This window comes from Ursus arctos, unplaced genomic scaffold (genome assembly GCF_023065955.2).
Source record: "Ursus arctos isolate Adak ecotype North America unplaced genomic scaffold, UrsArc2.0 scaffold_4, whole genome shotgun sequence".
Lineage (NCBI taxonomy): Eukaryota > Metazoa > Chordata > Mammalia > Carnivora > Ursidae > Ursus > Ursus arctos.
In genome coordinates this window covers 15,128,703-15,145,235 of record NW_026623056.1, presented here as the reverse complement: position 1 = coordinate 15,145,235, position 16,533 = coordinate 15,128,703, and positions in this window count along the sequence as shown.

Here is a 16,533-nt window from a genome sequence, read left to right as displayed (position 1 = left end):
TACAGATTTTGTGGTATTTATTCTAAGTAATAGGCATTACTCTTTCTATTTTACATATTTAGAAACTGAAACTCCAAAAGATTAAATGTCATAGAGGTAGTTAATGTCAGCGCCATGCATTCAAGACTAGGTGTGACTCCTAAATGCTTCGTAACATTATTGTCCAATACTGTAGCCCTATTTACCATTATGACTCTTTTAATTCAAATTCAAATTAAATGTAATTAAATATTCACTTCTTTGATCAAACTAACCACAATTCAAATGCTCATTAGCTGCATGTAGCTGTTGACTACTGTATTGGATAGGACAGATGCAAAATATTTCCAGCATCAAAGAAAGTTTTATTGGACAGTGCCTCTGTATAACCAAGTTGAGAATTTTCCTTGGCATAAGTATTCATGGAAAATAGCAGTAATAAAACTTGTATTTTAGTGGAGAATGGTGAGTGTAACGGGAAAGATGGAATATGAGATTTTTTATTTTGAAGACTTAACATAGTTGAAAGATCTTTAATGAAGAAAGTAGTTTAATCATAGACATCTGTAGTATAAACTAAAACAATAGTAATAATAATATCTAATTGTCTGCCGCTTGTATGTGGCATGTACTGTTCTAAATTTTTTACACATATGAACTTAATTTTTACAACAATCCTATGAATAGACGCCATTATCATCTTCATTTTATGGATGAGGAAACTGAGGCACAGTGAGGCTAAGCAGTTTTCTAGGGTTATCAGACAAAGAAAAGTAGAGCCAGGATTGCAAGCATAGCTTAGCTTTAGAAACAGGGTTTTTTTTTTTTTTTTTTTTTTTTTTTTAAGATTTTATTTATTTATTTGACAGAGATAGAGACAGCCAGCGAGAGAGGGAACACAAGCAGGGGGAGTGGGAGAGGAAGAAGCAGGCTCATAGCGGAGGAGCCTGATGTGGGGCTCGATCCCACAACGCCGGGATCACACCCTGAGCTGAAGGCAGACACTTAACCGCTGTGCCACCCAGGCGCCCCTAGAAACAGGGTTTGTAACCATGACTCCACACAAGCATATTTTAATGGCTTATTTAGGAGAAGGTTTTGAGAGTCAATTCTGAATTGAAAATGGAGGCACAAAAAGCAATATTGTTTTTTAAAAAGAGCAGCCAGGAAACCAAGCAATACTTCCTTTTGTATTGTATTTTTATGTATGTATGTAAAATACATACTAAATATATATAAAATACATGTTATAAATTCATGCACATGTATATAAATTTTCACCTTTATGAGATGAACAAGTCAGATGTAATATTGTTAATGGCAAGTAAATAAGATAGAAGGGAAAAGATCTTAAAATTGGAAAATCACAAATAACATATAATTCTCTTGATAAAACTTACTTTCCCTACTGCAACCACAAGGTAAAGAGGGAAACAGTGCTTAGGAGCAAACTCCAAATGGACTAATCTTAATATTTTTGTAAACTTTCAAGTTTTGTGAAGTAGATTTAAAACTTTTTCAAATGTTTCAGGAAAATTCTGGAATAAGATCTTCAGGTTTGACTTAAAATACCGGTAATCAAATTCTTGTTACCTTGTGTGTAATTTGTGTACTTCGAAGTTCTAAATTCTTTGATAATCTGCTTACTTAATACGTTCCCAATTGATGTCCTTTTGCCCATCCATCTCAGTTAACCTCACAAAGAACAACAGTGGTCTGTAAGGAGGATCACGTCCATATTGGGGCCATTGTCATTTCATGCATGGAGTAGCTCTATTTACATCTAACTGGTTGGGTGGCTTGCTCTTATGGATAGAGCTTGCGTTTTAAGTAAGTGCTGAAAATACTTAGAAAGTGCTAACACTTATGTTTATAATTTTTAAATTAAGAATAATAATATGGAAAAGTAAATTAAATTTGCATCATTAACTAAGTCCTTTAGTTCTCAAGTGGAATCAATTTAAAACTCAGCTTATTTTGTAACATTTTAGCTCATGAGTGGCTTTTAAAAGGGGGTTTAGTATGGGAAACTTATAGCTTTTTTTTTTTTAAACAGACATACAATATTTTCAGTTGATTTTGGTGTGACTTTTAAAATTAAGAAATTGGCCATAAAAATAAAAATCTCATTATCTTTTGGATGGTAGCTAGGAGTCACCTTAACAAATTGGCACATGATGTCAGAACACATCACTACGATAACCATATCCAAAAAAGTCTCTTACCTTTGTGATGGTTATAATCTCATTCGTCTTCTCCAAGATGATGCCCACTCTAAGTCCATATTTGTAAACCAACTGAAAATACTTCAATATAGAGTAATATGGAACAGAGAATATTTGTTTCATAATTATTCAGACCAATATCCATTTTTCCTTAAGAATATAGAGAAAAATATAGTGAATATTACATACAGGAATGCCATGATTTAAATTTTTTCTGTTTGAGCCACGATTTTAATGTTGGAAATGACTTTGGAGAGGCCACTGCTCTCAGAAGCTTGGACTGACCCAGCTCCGCTCAGAGCCTGGCAGTGCTCAGCCGTGAACCTAGCCCTCTCTCCAGGAGCCATCAACCCTCCAGGACTTACCACACTTTTTCTTTTCTTTTCTTTTTTTGCTTTTGACCTGATTTTGGACACACCAAAGCTTGATTTAATAAGCCTTTAGGCTGTTTCAGAAATAGATGGCCTTAACTTCGCTTAGCCGCTGCAATCAAATATGTATTAAGTCTCCTGTGTACATTATCCAGGTAATGCTATGAATATACGGAGCCACAGAACTAGAAGGGACCTTGAGATTATCCAGTTCAATCTCCTTGGGTTTCAGGTAGAGAAAATGAGAAGTTAAGCGATTGGTTCAAGGCCACACAGCTAGTCACCCTCAGATTTAAGTCTCTATTCCAGATGGCCTGACCTCAAGTCTGGTCCTTTTATTACTCTGTTATTTCCAGTGAAGTGTACGTTTCCAAGGGAATGATCTGGTGTTCAAACCCCAAACATTGCTGGGGCCTAATGACTCCTCTTCCAGCTGTCTTATGGGTGGTTGGGTTGTAGATAAAGTATAAATATTTGCCAAAAAATCATGAACAAGCTCCGCTGGGAAGAAACTTTGATATGCAAATGACAGAGATGATTATAAACATGAAAAAATTCTCAAAAATATTTTCTAATAAGTTATAAAACACACGGGGTCAGGCGAGCCATTTAAGAAAATGGCATTCACAACATCTCATTGCTTTGGGACTATTGCATTGGAATTGGAGCTTTGATAATCTCTGTGAAGAATAAAGGCAAGAGGAAAGAGGGCTGCTTGTCGACAGTAACCTACAGACAAATGAAAACCCAGGCTGTGTCCTGAGAGTTTTAGGTAATCCAGGCTCATAATTTGATTTGAGAAGAGCTACTCCAGGCTACTGTGTAATTATAAAGCATTCACTCGGCTGGCTCCCGTTCGCCTCATCACGTTCTACTTCATTGCCCTTTATGCTAAAGCCCCTGTTGATGAGAGGACGGAAACAGTAAGTACAAATAAAGCAATTAGCAGGTGGGGAATGCTACCACTGTTTAAGGATAACATCCAATCTTTATTGGTACTTATTAAGTAGAAGTCTAGAGCTTAGAGACAAAGGGAAATATCACAAACCACAAAAATGAAAAGAGGTGTGGGAACAAAAAGAGAATAAGGGAAAATTAGACCAACGAATCTATTTTTTATTTTATAAATCTAATCACAAAGGCTAGCGTTAGAAATAATATCAAATCTCCGATTTATTTATATTATAGTGAGTTACATTCTCATGTAAAATTCACCTTCTTTTAAAGTTTTCTTGCTTCTTTTGACCTGCTCCTTTACTATGTGGAATAACTTGGAAAATATTTTAATAGTTACTGTGTTCATCTGAGAGGAGGTTTTGGTTTGGGTTGTAGTTAAACCCACCAGCAGGGGGCGTTAGGATAATTAGCAAACCCAGTCCGCGGGGTCCTGACACCCAGAGCACAGAATCACAGATGCCGCTGGCCGAGTTGGAAATGCCCGCTGGAGACAAGGAATATAATGGGCAAAAAGAGGAACGCAAGAGGATTTCAAGTGTTCTCCAAGTCCTAGCACAGGATATTGAAAGTGGACAAGAAAATAGGGCACAGGCTTTCTACCACCCTCCTGTCACAGAGTAATCCAGGTACTCGGGTTCTCTGTTTCCGTATCTGGAAACAGGGATAATCAAAATCCATCCATCCAGAATGCTACCATTCTCATTTCTCCATGGAGAGCATCGCTCTTCTTGCTTTCGCCTTATTTTGTGTGTCTGAGTAACAAGGCGGGGGGTAAGTAATTGCTGTCCTCTCAGAGCGGCCCCAAGAAGACGCCCCCTGCATTTCACTTTGAATTAGTGCTTTTGTCCTTCAGTGTCTTATCAATTAAAGCTCCGCTGGCAACTTCAGCTACCTAAGCAGGATGTAGCTTCCTATTTAGATAGCGGATTTCCAGCTAGACAACTTAAAAGAAAGTTATGGAAGTTTGCAAGAAAATCAATTTGCTTTCCTTTGCCTTAGACAGTGGTAGGAGGGCACTGTGGATAGAGATACGAACAGTTATCTAGAAAGATGAAGTATTTTATAGTGCAAAGGCTTGTTTCATAGGGCAGCAGTTGATAGTGCAAACTTAAATCTGTATCTTATCCTAGGAAAGCTAGACTTTCTTTTAGGGCATGTTTTTAGTTCTCTTCCTCTTTTTCATCCTTCCATGGCTCAGTGGCCACTTGAGGCAGTCCCAGAGGGTCCGAGGCAAAATCTCTGGAGCGATGCTACTGAGGAGCACGTTCATTTCATCCTTTGACAGAAGCCACTGCGCTTGAATAGGACAGGACGGTATCTCAGGCGACAGGTTTAACGGTGACCGTCCCCAGGCTTTCCCACGAACCGTTCAAGAGGAGGTGATTCATGGAGGCAAAGCCGAGAAAGATACCTTCCAGATGTGAGCACACTGTTGTACACTTTGCATTAATGTCTTTGTTACTTTTGGTAGTGCTAGTAAATGCAGAAATATGCAGATCATTCATTTTCTTTTGAAAAGCGTACATTGCAGATTTAAAGGATCACCATGTGCTCATAAATTTTTATTAGTATCCCAGTCCTGGATGTCCCCAAATCTAAAAATTCCCAATGACAAATACTGAATGTAATTTCATAAACGTACACAGTTCCCACCTACGTTCTCTCTCATTGTCATCATCGTCGTCGTAACTGCCATCGTTCCTTAAATTTGTTGGGAGCTTCATATTCTTGTAGCTATTTTCATGGTCATGCACTCATTTAATTTTTCTCGAGAACCTTGTGAATTTGACAGCGAGATAATAGGAACATTTTGCAGATAAGGAAACAAGCACAGAGAAGCTCTGTGACCCACTCCGGGTGGCACAGTTTGGGGCAGGATCCAAGTGTCTAAGTCGCTATCAATTGGGAGTGATCTCCACCTGTTGTCAGCTTAAGGGTACAAAGGCAAGAAACTGGAAATTGTTTCTTGTCATTATTCAGCCATTGGGAATTATTAGTTCTTTGTCTAAAGATGAATAGAGTAAAAGATTCATGCTTCCTCTTGAGATTGGGAACCTTGGTATTTTAGAAATGTGGCAAGTGGCAGAACAGAATATGAAGAGTATGATTCATCTTTTCAGCACTCTCTTTCTCACTTCCACATTGTTCCTGTGGCTTCAGGTTAAAAAATAAAGTAATGGGCAAACCTGCATGGTTGCGGTTAGGCTGAAAGTCTTGTGATCCTCACCGCTTAAACCTGTAAGCAGGGCTTCAAAGGCAACCACAGGAGATGCCTCTTTTCTCTAGGACCTCACCTTCCTCCAAAAGCTAAGAACTCAATTGTGCTTACACGGAGGCTGGAGGGAATTTTCTGCTTTGGCAAACCCACGGGGACACCATTTCTCTTGTCCAGGGCATCTCCTATAGCCTCGACTCCTAATAAATTCTTCTTCCTCTACATAGTGAAATGAACTTTACAATTGATCAGTTCAATTTATATTTGATAAAAAAAAAAATTCCCAAACATACCCATAGGACAGTTTGAAAGACTGAACAAAATGACTTTATTACTTTTTTTTAAGAGTTTATTTGAGAGAGAGAGAGTGTGAGATAGAGAGCACGTGTGTATGAAAGAGAAAGGGAGCACAAGTGTGTGTGTGAAGGGCAGAGAGAGAGGGAGAAGCAGACTCCCCGCTGAGCAGGGAGCCTCACGTGGGGCTCTGTCAAGAACCCTGGGATCATGACCTGAGCTGAAGGCAGACGCTTCATCGACTAAGCCACCCAGGTTCCCCAAAATGACTTTATTTTTAAAACAATCATTGTAGTCTACGGTATTTGTAAAAGTCCAGGACAGTTAAAAAGATAAGTAAGTATTGCTGATTTGCTCTAATGAAGGAAAGCACAGTTTTCATCTGACTGCCAACGTAACCAGGAATACCTCCAATGCACCTCCCACATAGGTCGTCCAGCTCACAGTGTCCCACCTGGATGCCTTTCGGAGTCTTTCCCTTCTGATGGGAGCCTGAGGCCTCTTTGGGCTTGGCCTGGAGGAAGCCTAAATGAATGACCTCCTTACAGATAATCAATAGTGGACCATAAATGATGATTGATGCTTCCGTGTTGCCTGGAGCCTCTGCACCTGACGCTATTTGAAACTTCTGCAGGAAATGCTGGGCATCCCCCTCCAGGGTGTCCTTGGAGCCAATGGCAAATTCCTCTTGTTCGCTCAAAAGGCGCATTTCCTGTTGTTTTGGGTGGTCTGCCCAATGGCCAGATTTGAAAATGTTTAAAGGAAGAATAAGGAGCACATTTGAAATTCACAAGTAAAACACTTCACCATTGGTAAGACTCCATGTTGAGAGCCTAAGGTGGAAATAGCATGATTTGCTATTTACTGTGAGCATTTGGTGACAAGCAGGTCTGATGGGGGACCGGGAGCACCTCCCTTCCCTCTGAAGCAGCCGGTTCCCGCCAGCTGTTCAGGCCCGTTTCTGAGTGAGTCTTTCCTTTTAGATTCTGTTTTCAAGGCAGATTCGGAGTGGATGGAGGACATAGTTTTCTCTGCTCATCCATGTGTCTGGACAGTCATTGGCCTCTCAGAGACTCCAGGTTGGAGGTCCTCACGAGTTAGCCTCACCAGAGGCAGAGCGCACACCCCAACTCGCTTGTGAAAGCAGCACATCTAATCCCATCATGCCTCTATAATGTGGTTTTTAAAATTAAGTGACCCACAGGATATTAATCTGGTGGTAACCCCTCCCAGGGGATGCAGCACTGGCAAACACTTCAAGAGCGGCTAGTACCACTGTTAAATGTGACGTTCATTTCATCTGAACATATGGAAATAAAACCAAGTCATGGGAAAACTGCAGTGCTCCGTACGTACTATATTGTTCATAAACCTGTCATAAATAAGTGCCTTTTAAAAGGAAACCAATTAATAAATGTGCATTGAATTACGAAGTTTAAATATTCCATAACATGGGACCTCAGTCCCCACCCCCTCTCCCCGCATTCCCACCCCTGCCAGGGCCCCCTTGTTATTCAAGCTGTTATAACATTTTCCACTGTGTGGCCCATCTCAGTTTTGTTGTTGTTGCTTGAGTTATTTGGTTGGTCCGCTGCTTAAAAAAAATGAAGAAAAAGTCTGTAAGCTATAAAATGCATCTTCTTTCTTGCTTTGTCTGTGTATTAGAGTCTGGCTTGGCACTAGGGCCCCACCCCAAACCTCCCACCAAGAGTATGTCATATTTCTATATGCTCGTGCATGCTCGGCTCTACCTCTTTTGAAATGATGCCCAAAACCAAGCAATGTTTACATAAGTAAAAGGGAGTTTCACTTTTATGCTGTAATTTCTGCAAGGAGCAGAGGGTTTTCCTAGCCATACCTTGTACTTTGTTCATGGGTGAACTTCTATTTTTCTAATGTGATGGTTTTATCCGGCTTTGACAACAGATTTCTTTAGGAGATTACACACCTGGAATTAACTTTTTCTGCCAAGAAGTACAGTGCACCTGGAAGTACTAAATCATTTTTATCTATGTTTTAGAAGCTTTTCATAATGAAATTGCATATCTTGAACTTGACCTCTCTCTTGAGTCAAGGCTTAAGGGCCAGAGGTGGATAGAGATGTGTATGCTGGTGTTACGAAGTAAGTATATCCAGGGTGTGTTTGCTTCTCACCGACCAAACACTCGCTTCCTGAACACCATCTCCCTGAGTATCTTACTTCTTAAATGACTCTGCTGACCGCATAACATATGGAAATGTGAGTATGTACTTTCAGCAGGTTGTTTGCTGCGTTTACACCAGTTCTAACACTAATCTCCATTAATGTTTGATATAGTTCCCAACAGGTTTAAGTAGACGCCAGACACCATATCTATTGCCTGTGTGTTGAGCACGACACGCATAGGACAAACGACGGAGTGTTTTTTAGGGATTTCTCTCCTAAAGACACCTGTGCTACCTAGATGAAGTATTCTGAGAATGTGAAACACTTCCTGTGGATATAAATGCCATCAAAATACAATGTCGGCTGATTAAAAAAAAAATCGCACAGGGAGTTCATTAGAAAGTCCAGCCATACCACCAGTTTGAGACCTATGACATTTCCTGTCTGTTGTAAAACCGTAGAGAAACTCTTGCCAGGTACAACTGCAAGACTGTTCTCAAGAGATTCCGAATGAGAAGGTGGAAAATTGTTTACGAACTCATGCTGACACCTCAGAAAGATAATACAGCGTGAGCGTAAGAAATTACTTAAATGATTTCTTTGGTTGGGCAGGGGAGACTGGTGGGCCCCGGGGGACAGGTATAGGAAATTTAAAGGAAAAAAAAAAAACACCTTCCTTGAATTTTTGCTATCGGCATTACATCTCCAGTGTTTGCCACGAAACCTGAATATGCTCTGCTTTTCCTTGACACGAGGTCAGATGGGTAGAACAACGCACGCTCTTTATCCTTCGGCATCCTTGCCCTGCTGTGTTTGGTTATACCTGAACATTGCCAGACTGGTTCTGCTTATTCTTGTCAAACAAGGGTAATTTCGTCTCTTGGTCGTCTCTGGTACAGTGTCAGCATTTTAAAGGCCAAAGTTGCCATAGTGACAAATTACATGAGTATAAACATTAATTCTGTTTAGATGAAAACTCTGTAAGATTAAGAAAAAAAATAGGAAAATCATGGATAAACCAACACATTTGTTTTGATGGATTTTTTTAAGGCAACATAAGAATGATATTGTAAGGGGTGTAAATGATGTTTAGTAAGAAAAAAAAAGGACAAGAAAAACAAAATCTAGATACATTGAAATGATCTGCTACCAAACTCAAACATAAATAATTGAATTTCACAAATTACTCCTCTCCATAACTGTGCTTTAATTTTATATGAATGTGACTAAATTCTACCCTGGGGATAGATAAACTCATTATGTCCCTTAAGTAGTTCGAATTTCCTGATAACCAGCAGTCAAACCCAGGAACAAGCAGAATTAGTAGCCAAGTCTAATAAACGACTGGGAAAAATTGTATCTGTCTCTTCCTTCTGGTTCCCACACACTCTGGTTACATCATTACTTAGCCTGTAAACGTGGAGGCCAATCGGGCTCCAGAGTTTGGGTCATGTGACCAAAACATCAAAATGTGTCTGAAACTCTACCCTAAAGATGGGGTTTCAGCAGGGGCCTCTGGATAGCTGACTCCTCTGCGGCTGCTGTGCAATTTTCGTATTTTATTTCACCTCTACTTTCAGGCTTAGCTCTGGGTCCCACAGATTGATGGCCAAAGCAAACTTGTTGATGTGGGTTTTTCTGTGCAGGTGCACGGGCAAAATGATTTCCTGTACCACATACGACACACAGTTATGTAATACCTTAAAAAAAAACAACAACAACTGGACATTTCCCTATGAATTGGTTTTCATCAGCCGAGAGAATTCTAACACCTTCCTTTTTAAAAAAAAAACCTTTTTTTTGGATTGCTTGTGAAAAGAGCTTCAGGTTTTATTTTCTTTTTAAAAATGATTTCGTGTCTAAATGCACAAAACTCAGAAGCCAAGTTTATTAGGTCCCCTGGCTACAACTGCTGACGATAGAGCTGAAATGTTGTGGTCCTCTTGAAGGAATGGGCTGTGTAATGCTATCACCTTGCTAAGGTTTCACGGGGCAAGTATAGTGATGACAACAACTGCTTGTTCTCTGCAGATGTAGAAAGGCATTTTTTTACATGTGCAGGAAGCAACAAAAAGCCTGGTCTTAGGGGACAGGTGGGTGAGTTGACTTGCAAGAAATAAACCAAATAATCCTTAAAGTCGTAGCAACACATCCAGAGCCAGAAGCTTGATACCTGTGTACACAAACATATTTTCTCGTTCAGGTTTACTTTTCTCTCGATGGCTACCATAGGCGCTGCGATTGCGTTTGGCTGAGAATTTGTTCTGAACTCTTTGGAAGTAAAATCCATCAGGAATGGAAAACCCATTGGATAACCTCCCTGGTGCATTGTGAACGGGTGTTCAAAGACACCTGTGGGAGGCAGGGGATGACGCACTAAAGGAGGGAACTCAGGTGAAAATTCATCTTGTCAAACCCAACACACAAATTGCCCTCCCCAGCCAGTCTTCTTGGATCAGAGGACTGACTACATGTAAAATATGTTACAGGATTTATATAATAAACATTAGCATCTGCTCATTACTATGCTAGATGGTAGAGATGGAGGTGATGGGGAGAATGGTAATCATGTAGCAGCTAGTATTTATGAAAGGCCCACTATAAACTCCACCGTATTAGATGCCCTACTACGTTCATCCCAATCCTTACATTAGTCCAGAAGGGTAATTGCCATTACCCTCCACTTTATCGAGGAGAAACTGAGGCTCAGAAAAGTTAAATGATTTCCTCAAGGTTGTGCAGCTATTATTATATGGTGGTCCATAGAGATAGGATTCCAACCGACATCTGATTTAACCTGAGACCTTTGTCCTCAACTTCTATCCCGCGTCACCTCTCTGTACAATTCTTTCTTTGTCCTTATGGGGTTTTGAATCCCGTAGTGGATTAGAAAAAAAAAAAAAAAGATGAAGAAATCATTGAAATTGCACGTGTGAAAACACTAACACAGGTAAGTACTTGAGGAAAGTGAAAGTTTTGCTGAAGGAATGGTTCAGGCCAGGACAGTGCTCAGGAGCCCTGTGTCTGTGACAGCAGAGCAGGGAGGAGTGTGGGTGGTAGATGAATGCTCGGTTATCTTTTCCCCTGCAGGTAATCCCTCAGAAATAACCGATAACTACTTTCATCCCGCAGAACTATCACTGAAGGCGCTGTGTAAGACAGAGTGAGCTCCTGTTCCCCCCCCCCCCCACCCCCGCCCCAGTGCCTGCCAAATAAAGTCACTAGGGTGCTCACGTATTTTCCAGTACAAGTGCTTCATTATTAATTCATGGTCCAGGTCCTCGGTACATGCTGCTACTAATATTAGGTTTCAGCAGAGAATAATGAACAGGAGCACTGGACTGGATGTCTTAACATTTTTTAAACAATGTTTGCAGTGCTAAATTCTATTTCTAGCTTAATTGGGGTCTTTACATAAACAAGAGGAGGGCTCTATAGTGTTGGGGAGGCATAATTTTCCCAAAGCTTAGCAACAGAAAAGGTGAGAGTCAGCCTGATTAAGACCCGGGGGAAGGTTAACACAGATCGGGGTGTTCCCCCTTCACATCTAGCTCCGTCAGACAGGAAAAGAGAGGTCTCCTGAGTTAGAATTCCACCTAGAAAGCCTGGCCCAGCTCCTTGCGTTGAAACTGCACCCTATCGGGAAAGGAGGGAGGAGAAGTTGCTTGGTGGGGAAATGGTCCCCTATAAGTGGCCCCCAGAACCTGGCCCACTTACCCATTAGGCACGGGGCCTTATAGGGCCCGCGGTACTTTCAGTGGCTCCGAGAAACATTTTCGTTTTAACTTCGTTTAAAATAAGACGGAAAAAAATGAACATAATAATGATGAATAATAATGAATCCAGCCTGGTTTATGTTCTTAACATCAGCATAGTCGTAAAGTATAACTTCTGATTATTCTCATGGAGGAAGGGAGCCATGATGGTGAAATGCCGAGGCTCCTGAAAATCCTCATGTGGTCCTGCCCCGACGAGGACACTTGCCAAATGGTGCCGTGTGGGGTGTGCTAAACAAGTTAAATTATTTCATGAGACAACCTGTTCTTCCTTACTACTCTTTTTTCACTGTAGATCTCGCTGAGAGTGAGCCTCTGAGGGGAAAGATAACTATATGGGTTAATAAGAACATTAAGATCACATCTCCTCTGGGTTTCCAATAGTGCCCGGCCCAGCATGGAGTTGGCATTCGAGAACTGGTTTGCATTTAATTGAAATTGATTTAAGGAAAAAGCACATTTATTTATTTATTCATTATTTATTCATATAAGTATTCATTAAGTACAACAGCTATTTATTTAGTGCCACCTATGTGCATGGTACTGACTGTACTAGGTGTTTGGGATATAATGGGAAATAAGATAGACATCATCTCCGAACTCAAAGAGCTTCACATAGAGGCAATGAGACAAAACACAAAAATGACATTTTTAAGGGGTAGGTGATCAGTAAAAAGGAGGTGGAAGAATTCTCTGATTCCTAATTTCCATCTTAAAAATGTGTCATCCTTCAAATTAAAAGATTTTCTTCCGTGGTATTGAGACGCAAGCTAAAGTAGTCATCAATACATGACATGGAGATTCAGCATTGTATTCAATAGTTGCGATGCTTGAGCTATTTAAAAATAAAGGATATTTAATTAAAATGAAAGGATGTTTAATGGGAACTGCTATCGTTCAGCGGACTGGGTGACTGGCTGGCCAAGCTTTAAGAATTGGTGAGTGTTATTTCCGTGAAGGGGCTAGAGTCAGTGCTGGGTAGTCTTGTCCTTGCTGTTGTTGAGCCTTCTAGGACTCATGTTCAATGTTGAGATTCAACTGACAGAATAAGTTTTAATAAATCTCCATGTTTTAAGGAAGCACCCAGCTCTATTCATTTAGAGTCTCATAATGAGACTTTAGGCGCCATGTGGATCTTGCCTGGCCCATACATGTAACAGATATTCATTGGGTCCCTACTATGTATCAGGCTCGGTTTGGTTTCCAGAGAGGAACAAAACAGACTACTTCCTTGCCCTCATGGAGTTTACATTCCATTTGGAGACGGACAATAAAAATTTAAATAACGGGCAAGGTAATTGCAAGTTTCTATAGTATTATTCCAGTGAATATCTTTTATTTTGGCTTTTTGGTAACACCGAACCAGTTTCCCTGGCATATAGTCTTGGTAGACTATCAGTCAAGGGATCTTGTCTGTCCCTAACCACAAAGTGGGCATGTGCCCAGGTTCAGCCAATTAGAATCTCCTTCCTGTTGATACCATGGGCATGTGGCCATTCTGAAGAAAGCCCATCATTGATATCACGGAATAGTCATGGACAGCCATCATGGGCCAGACCTGTAATTTAAGGCCAGCTCTTGCTTTAGTTTGCCATTGATATTACTGAGTTATCAAATTATATTGACCCTAAATTCCCGGTGCCCCCTTTTTGGAAATCAATAGGTATCCTTATGAAGGAGAATTTAAGCATGGACCATAGAATGATGGGATCAGCATGGAAAAGAGCTTGGGAATTGCCGAGATGTAGGTCCCAAATAAAGCTTTGTCACTGGATCGCCGTGTAACGCATGTAACACCAGTTCCGTGGGGTTGGGGGAGTTTTATATCTAGGCAGCCTAACGCACTAGCATAGTGTCCGTGCCCACACACATCAGCTCTTTTCCCTTACCGACTTTCTATTCCCCCACACACCCTGTCCCATACTCTCTTCATAATCCCTATGTTGCCAGATTGGTGGGAAATGTAAAATGTGCAATAAGAACAAGGGGGAAAGACAGGAAATAGAAAGAATTGGAAAGCCATCTAGTGACTCCACAGCCACCTCCTCTCTTCAGATAGTGTGGGCTCGGAGGCAAGTGTGGACTGCAAGCTCCACAGCTGGCTGGGTCTGTGTCTCGTGAACTCTGCCTGGCACGAACACTTCTGTTTCAGCACATCTGTGATTGCCGTATCACCAGCATTTGCAGAATGGAGGATTAATTTTATTGTGCACTGGATCAGCAGATCTGGTGACATAATATTGCACTACGAAGAAGGATTACTCACCAGTTTCTGGATGCTACATTTTTAGAAACGAACTCCACTTAACGATAAGTGTTGGATCTAACAACTTCCCCCTTTTCCTCACTCCCACTCTCCAATCACCCAACCAACAAATATCACTTAATGCAAAAACCAGCTCTCTTGGGACCAGATGGATACAATTTTTCTTCAAGATAACACTCTGGATATTCCCCCAAAGTAAAGGTTTTGTTATACTTCTTCAGTTATTAAAAACAGATGTGTCATGTTTATAATGATGGCTCTGAGCAGTTTTTTCTCCTCTGGGTTTATGGAAAGCAATTTGCGTAGGGTAAAATAATATAGCATTTGTGAGTCATTTTTGAGGAAAAAAGTAGGGAAATTATACAGTCTACAAGCCAGACAGGGCTTGGTGATAAGGAAATACAGCCGTATCCCAAGGCAAACAAAGAGGAGACCTTGATTTTATTCCTGTCAGAGACCCACTCAGGGCTTTGACTATCACCTTGTCACCTACGGCCTCCATTTGCAGAAAAGGGCACTCGGAGCTGGGCTCCTCTCCAGCTCTGGCGCTTGGCAGAGCTCAGTTGCAGGCTGTGTCCTGTCCTTTCCGTACCTGCCACCCAGCCAGCCCTGTTGCCCTTCCCCGCTGTCTTTTTCCAAGCCCTTCTTTTCATTCTCCTGTAGGCTATCCCAGAACCTTGTTGTTTCTCCAGGTAGCACACCTGAAAAATTCTTTCTTCCTTTCTTGATAGACTCGTTTTTGCCCATTCTTCTGTCATTTCTACTTGCAGATAGATGGTTAACCAGCGTTGGGCTCCTGTATTCCTCAGCTGGCTGTGGAGTGAGTAGGGCCCTGTGGATAAATGTAAAAATGAAGTGTGTGAGTGTGTGTGTGTGTGTGTGTGTGTGTTGGCAGTGGGATTCCTTTATTGAGCACTTATTATATGTCTCACACTGCTCTAAGCTAAGTCTTGAGGGTTTGTTACATTTAATTTTCAATATATCTGTCTGAGGTAGAGTTTAGACAGGCCTGCATTTAAACCCTATTTTACCATTTATTTAGAGATATATATAAGCTTATAGGTAGGCAGTATCTGTATTTGTTTGGCTAATTCCTGTATTCTGTATTTGTATGGTTTCAAGAACTGCTTTATCTGTTATATAGCCGGGGAAGGTTTTTTAAAAATGGTTTTTGAAGCACTCATGACCGAAGTGGATGTACGCCATGTTCATTTTTTTTAACAGCACAAGTACAAAAAAAATGATCAAAAGTATACAAACTGCTCTCGTTTAGTCTATGCAAGCAGCAGACAGTAAAATATAATGGTCTCCTTATTCTGCTGTGATTGACAGCCAAACCTTAGAGCAATTTGCACTGTGATCAGATAGCAAGGTTTCTCCCATAACCTTGAGGTCCAAATCTCACTGCCCTTTATTGTGAAATTCTCTGCCCTTTGACCCTTCGGAGAGACGGAGTCCCACATCTTCTCCGTCTTCCCTCGGTCCTCCACTGACGTGTACAGTAAATGACTGATTGTCTCTATTATGTGACCATGGCAGACACATAGAAACACCTAACTCATTTTAGCAAAACTTATCCTAATTGGAACTATAATGAAAGGTTACTGGAATGCTCCAGAAACTTACCTGGGGACCTGGATTTGGTGTCTTTTGAAGTTTTGGTAAAATTAGTGGTACCTTCTTTGTGCTTGTATTTTCTTTCCTTCCAAAGGGGGAATGAGGAAGGAAAAAAAATGGAAAGGAAAGCGAAAGCATGGCCTCTTGCACAGTCTTCCCTTCTCTCTTTCTCTGGAGCAGGAAGTGGCATGGCCGCGGGGCGGGCTCAGCGGTTATGCACATCAAGTCCTTATCACCTGAGCTATTTCATGTGTAATGGAAAACTGCAGCTGAAAACATCCCAGAGGAAATGTTCTCTCCTAGGGCAGCCAGGGTCCTTTTCATCTTCACCTGAAGGCAGACCTCACCCAATTTAATGCGTAGTTTAGTTTGGCGTCAGGGAAAAAAGCCTCCTCGGGCCTGCTCACAATGACCCTTGGGCTCCACAAAAAGACTGAGCAGGAGGGTTACTGGTTCTCACTTCCCCATTCAAACCCCCTTCTTAAGGGAAACTGCAAAAATGGACATGGAGCCAAATGAGGAGGTTGAAGAGTGTGAGCCTTAAATGACAGAGCTGTGCTTGCTCTAAAGCCTCCACGCCTGTCACCCGGGAGATAGGAGGAGCCCTGGATGTATTTATAGATATGTGGGAAGGCAGGGAGGGAGGAAGAAGAGTTATTGAGAGCCCACGATGTCAACGCACTGTAC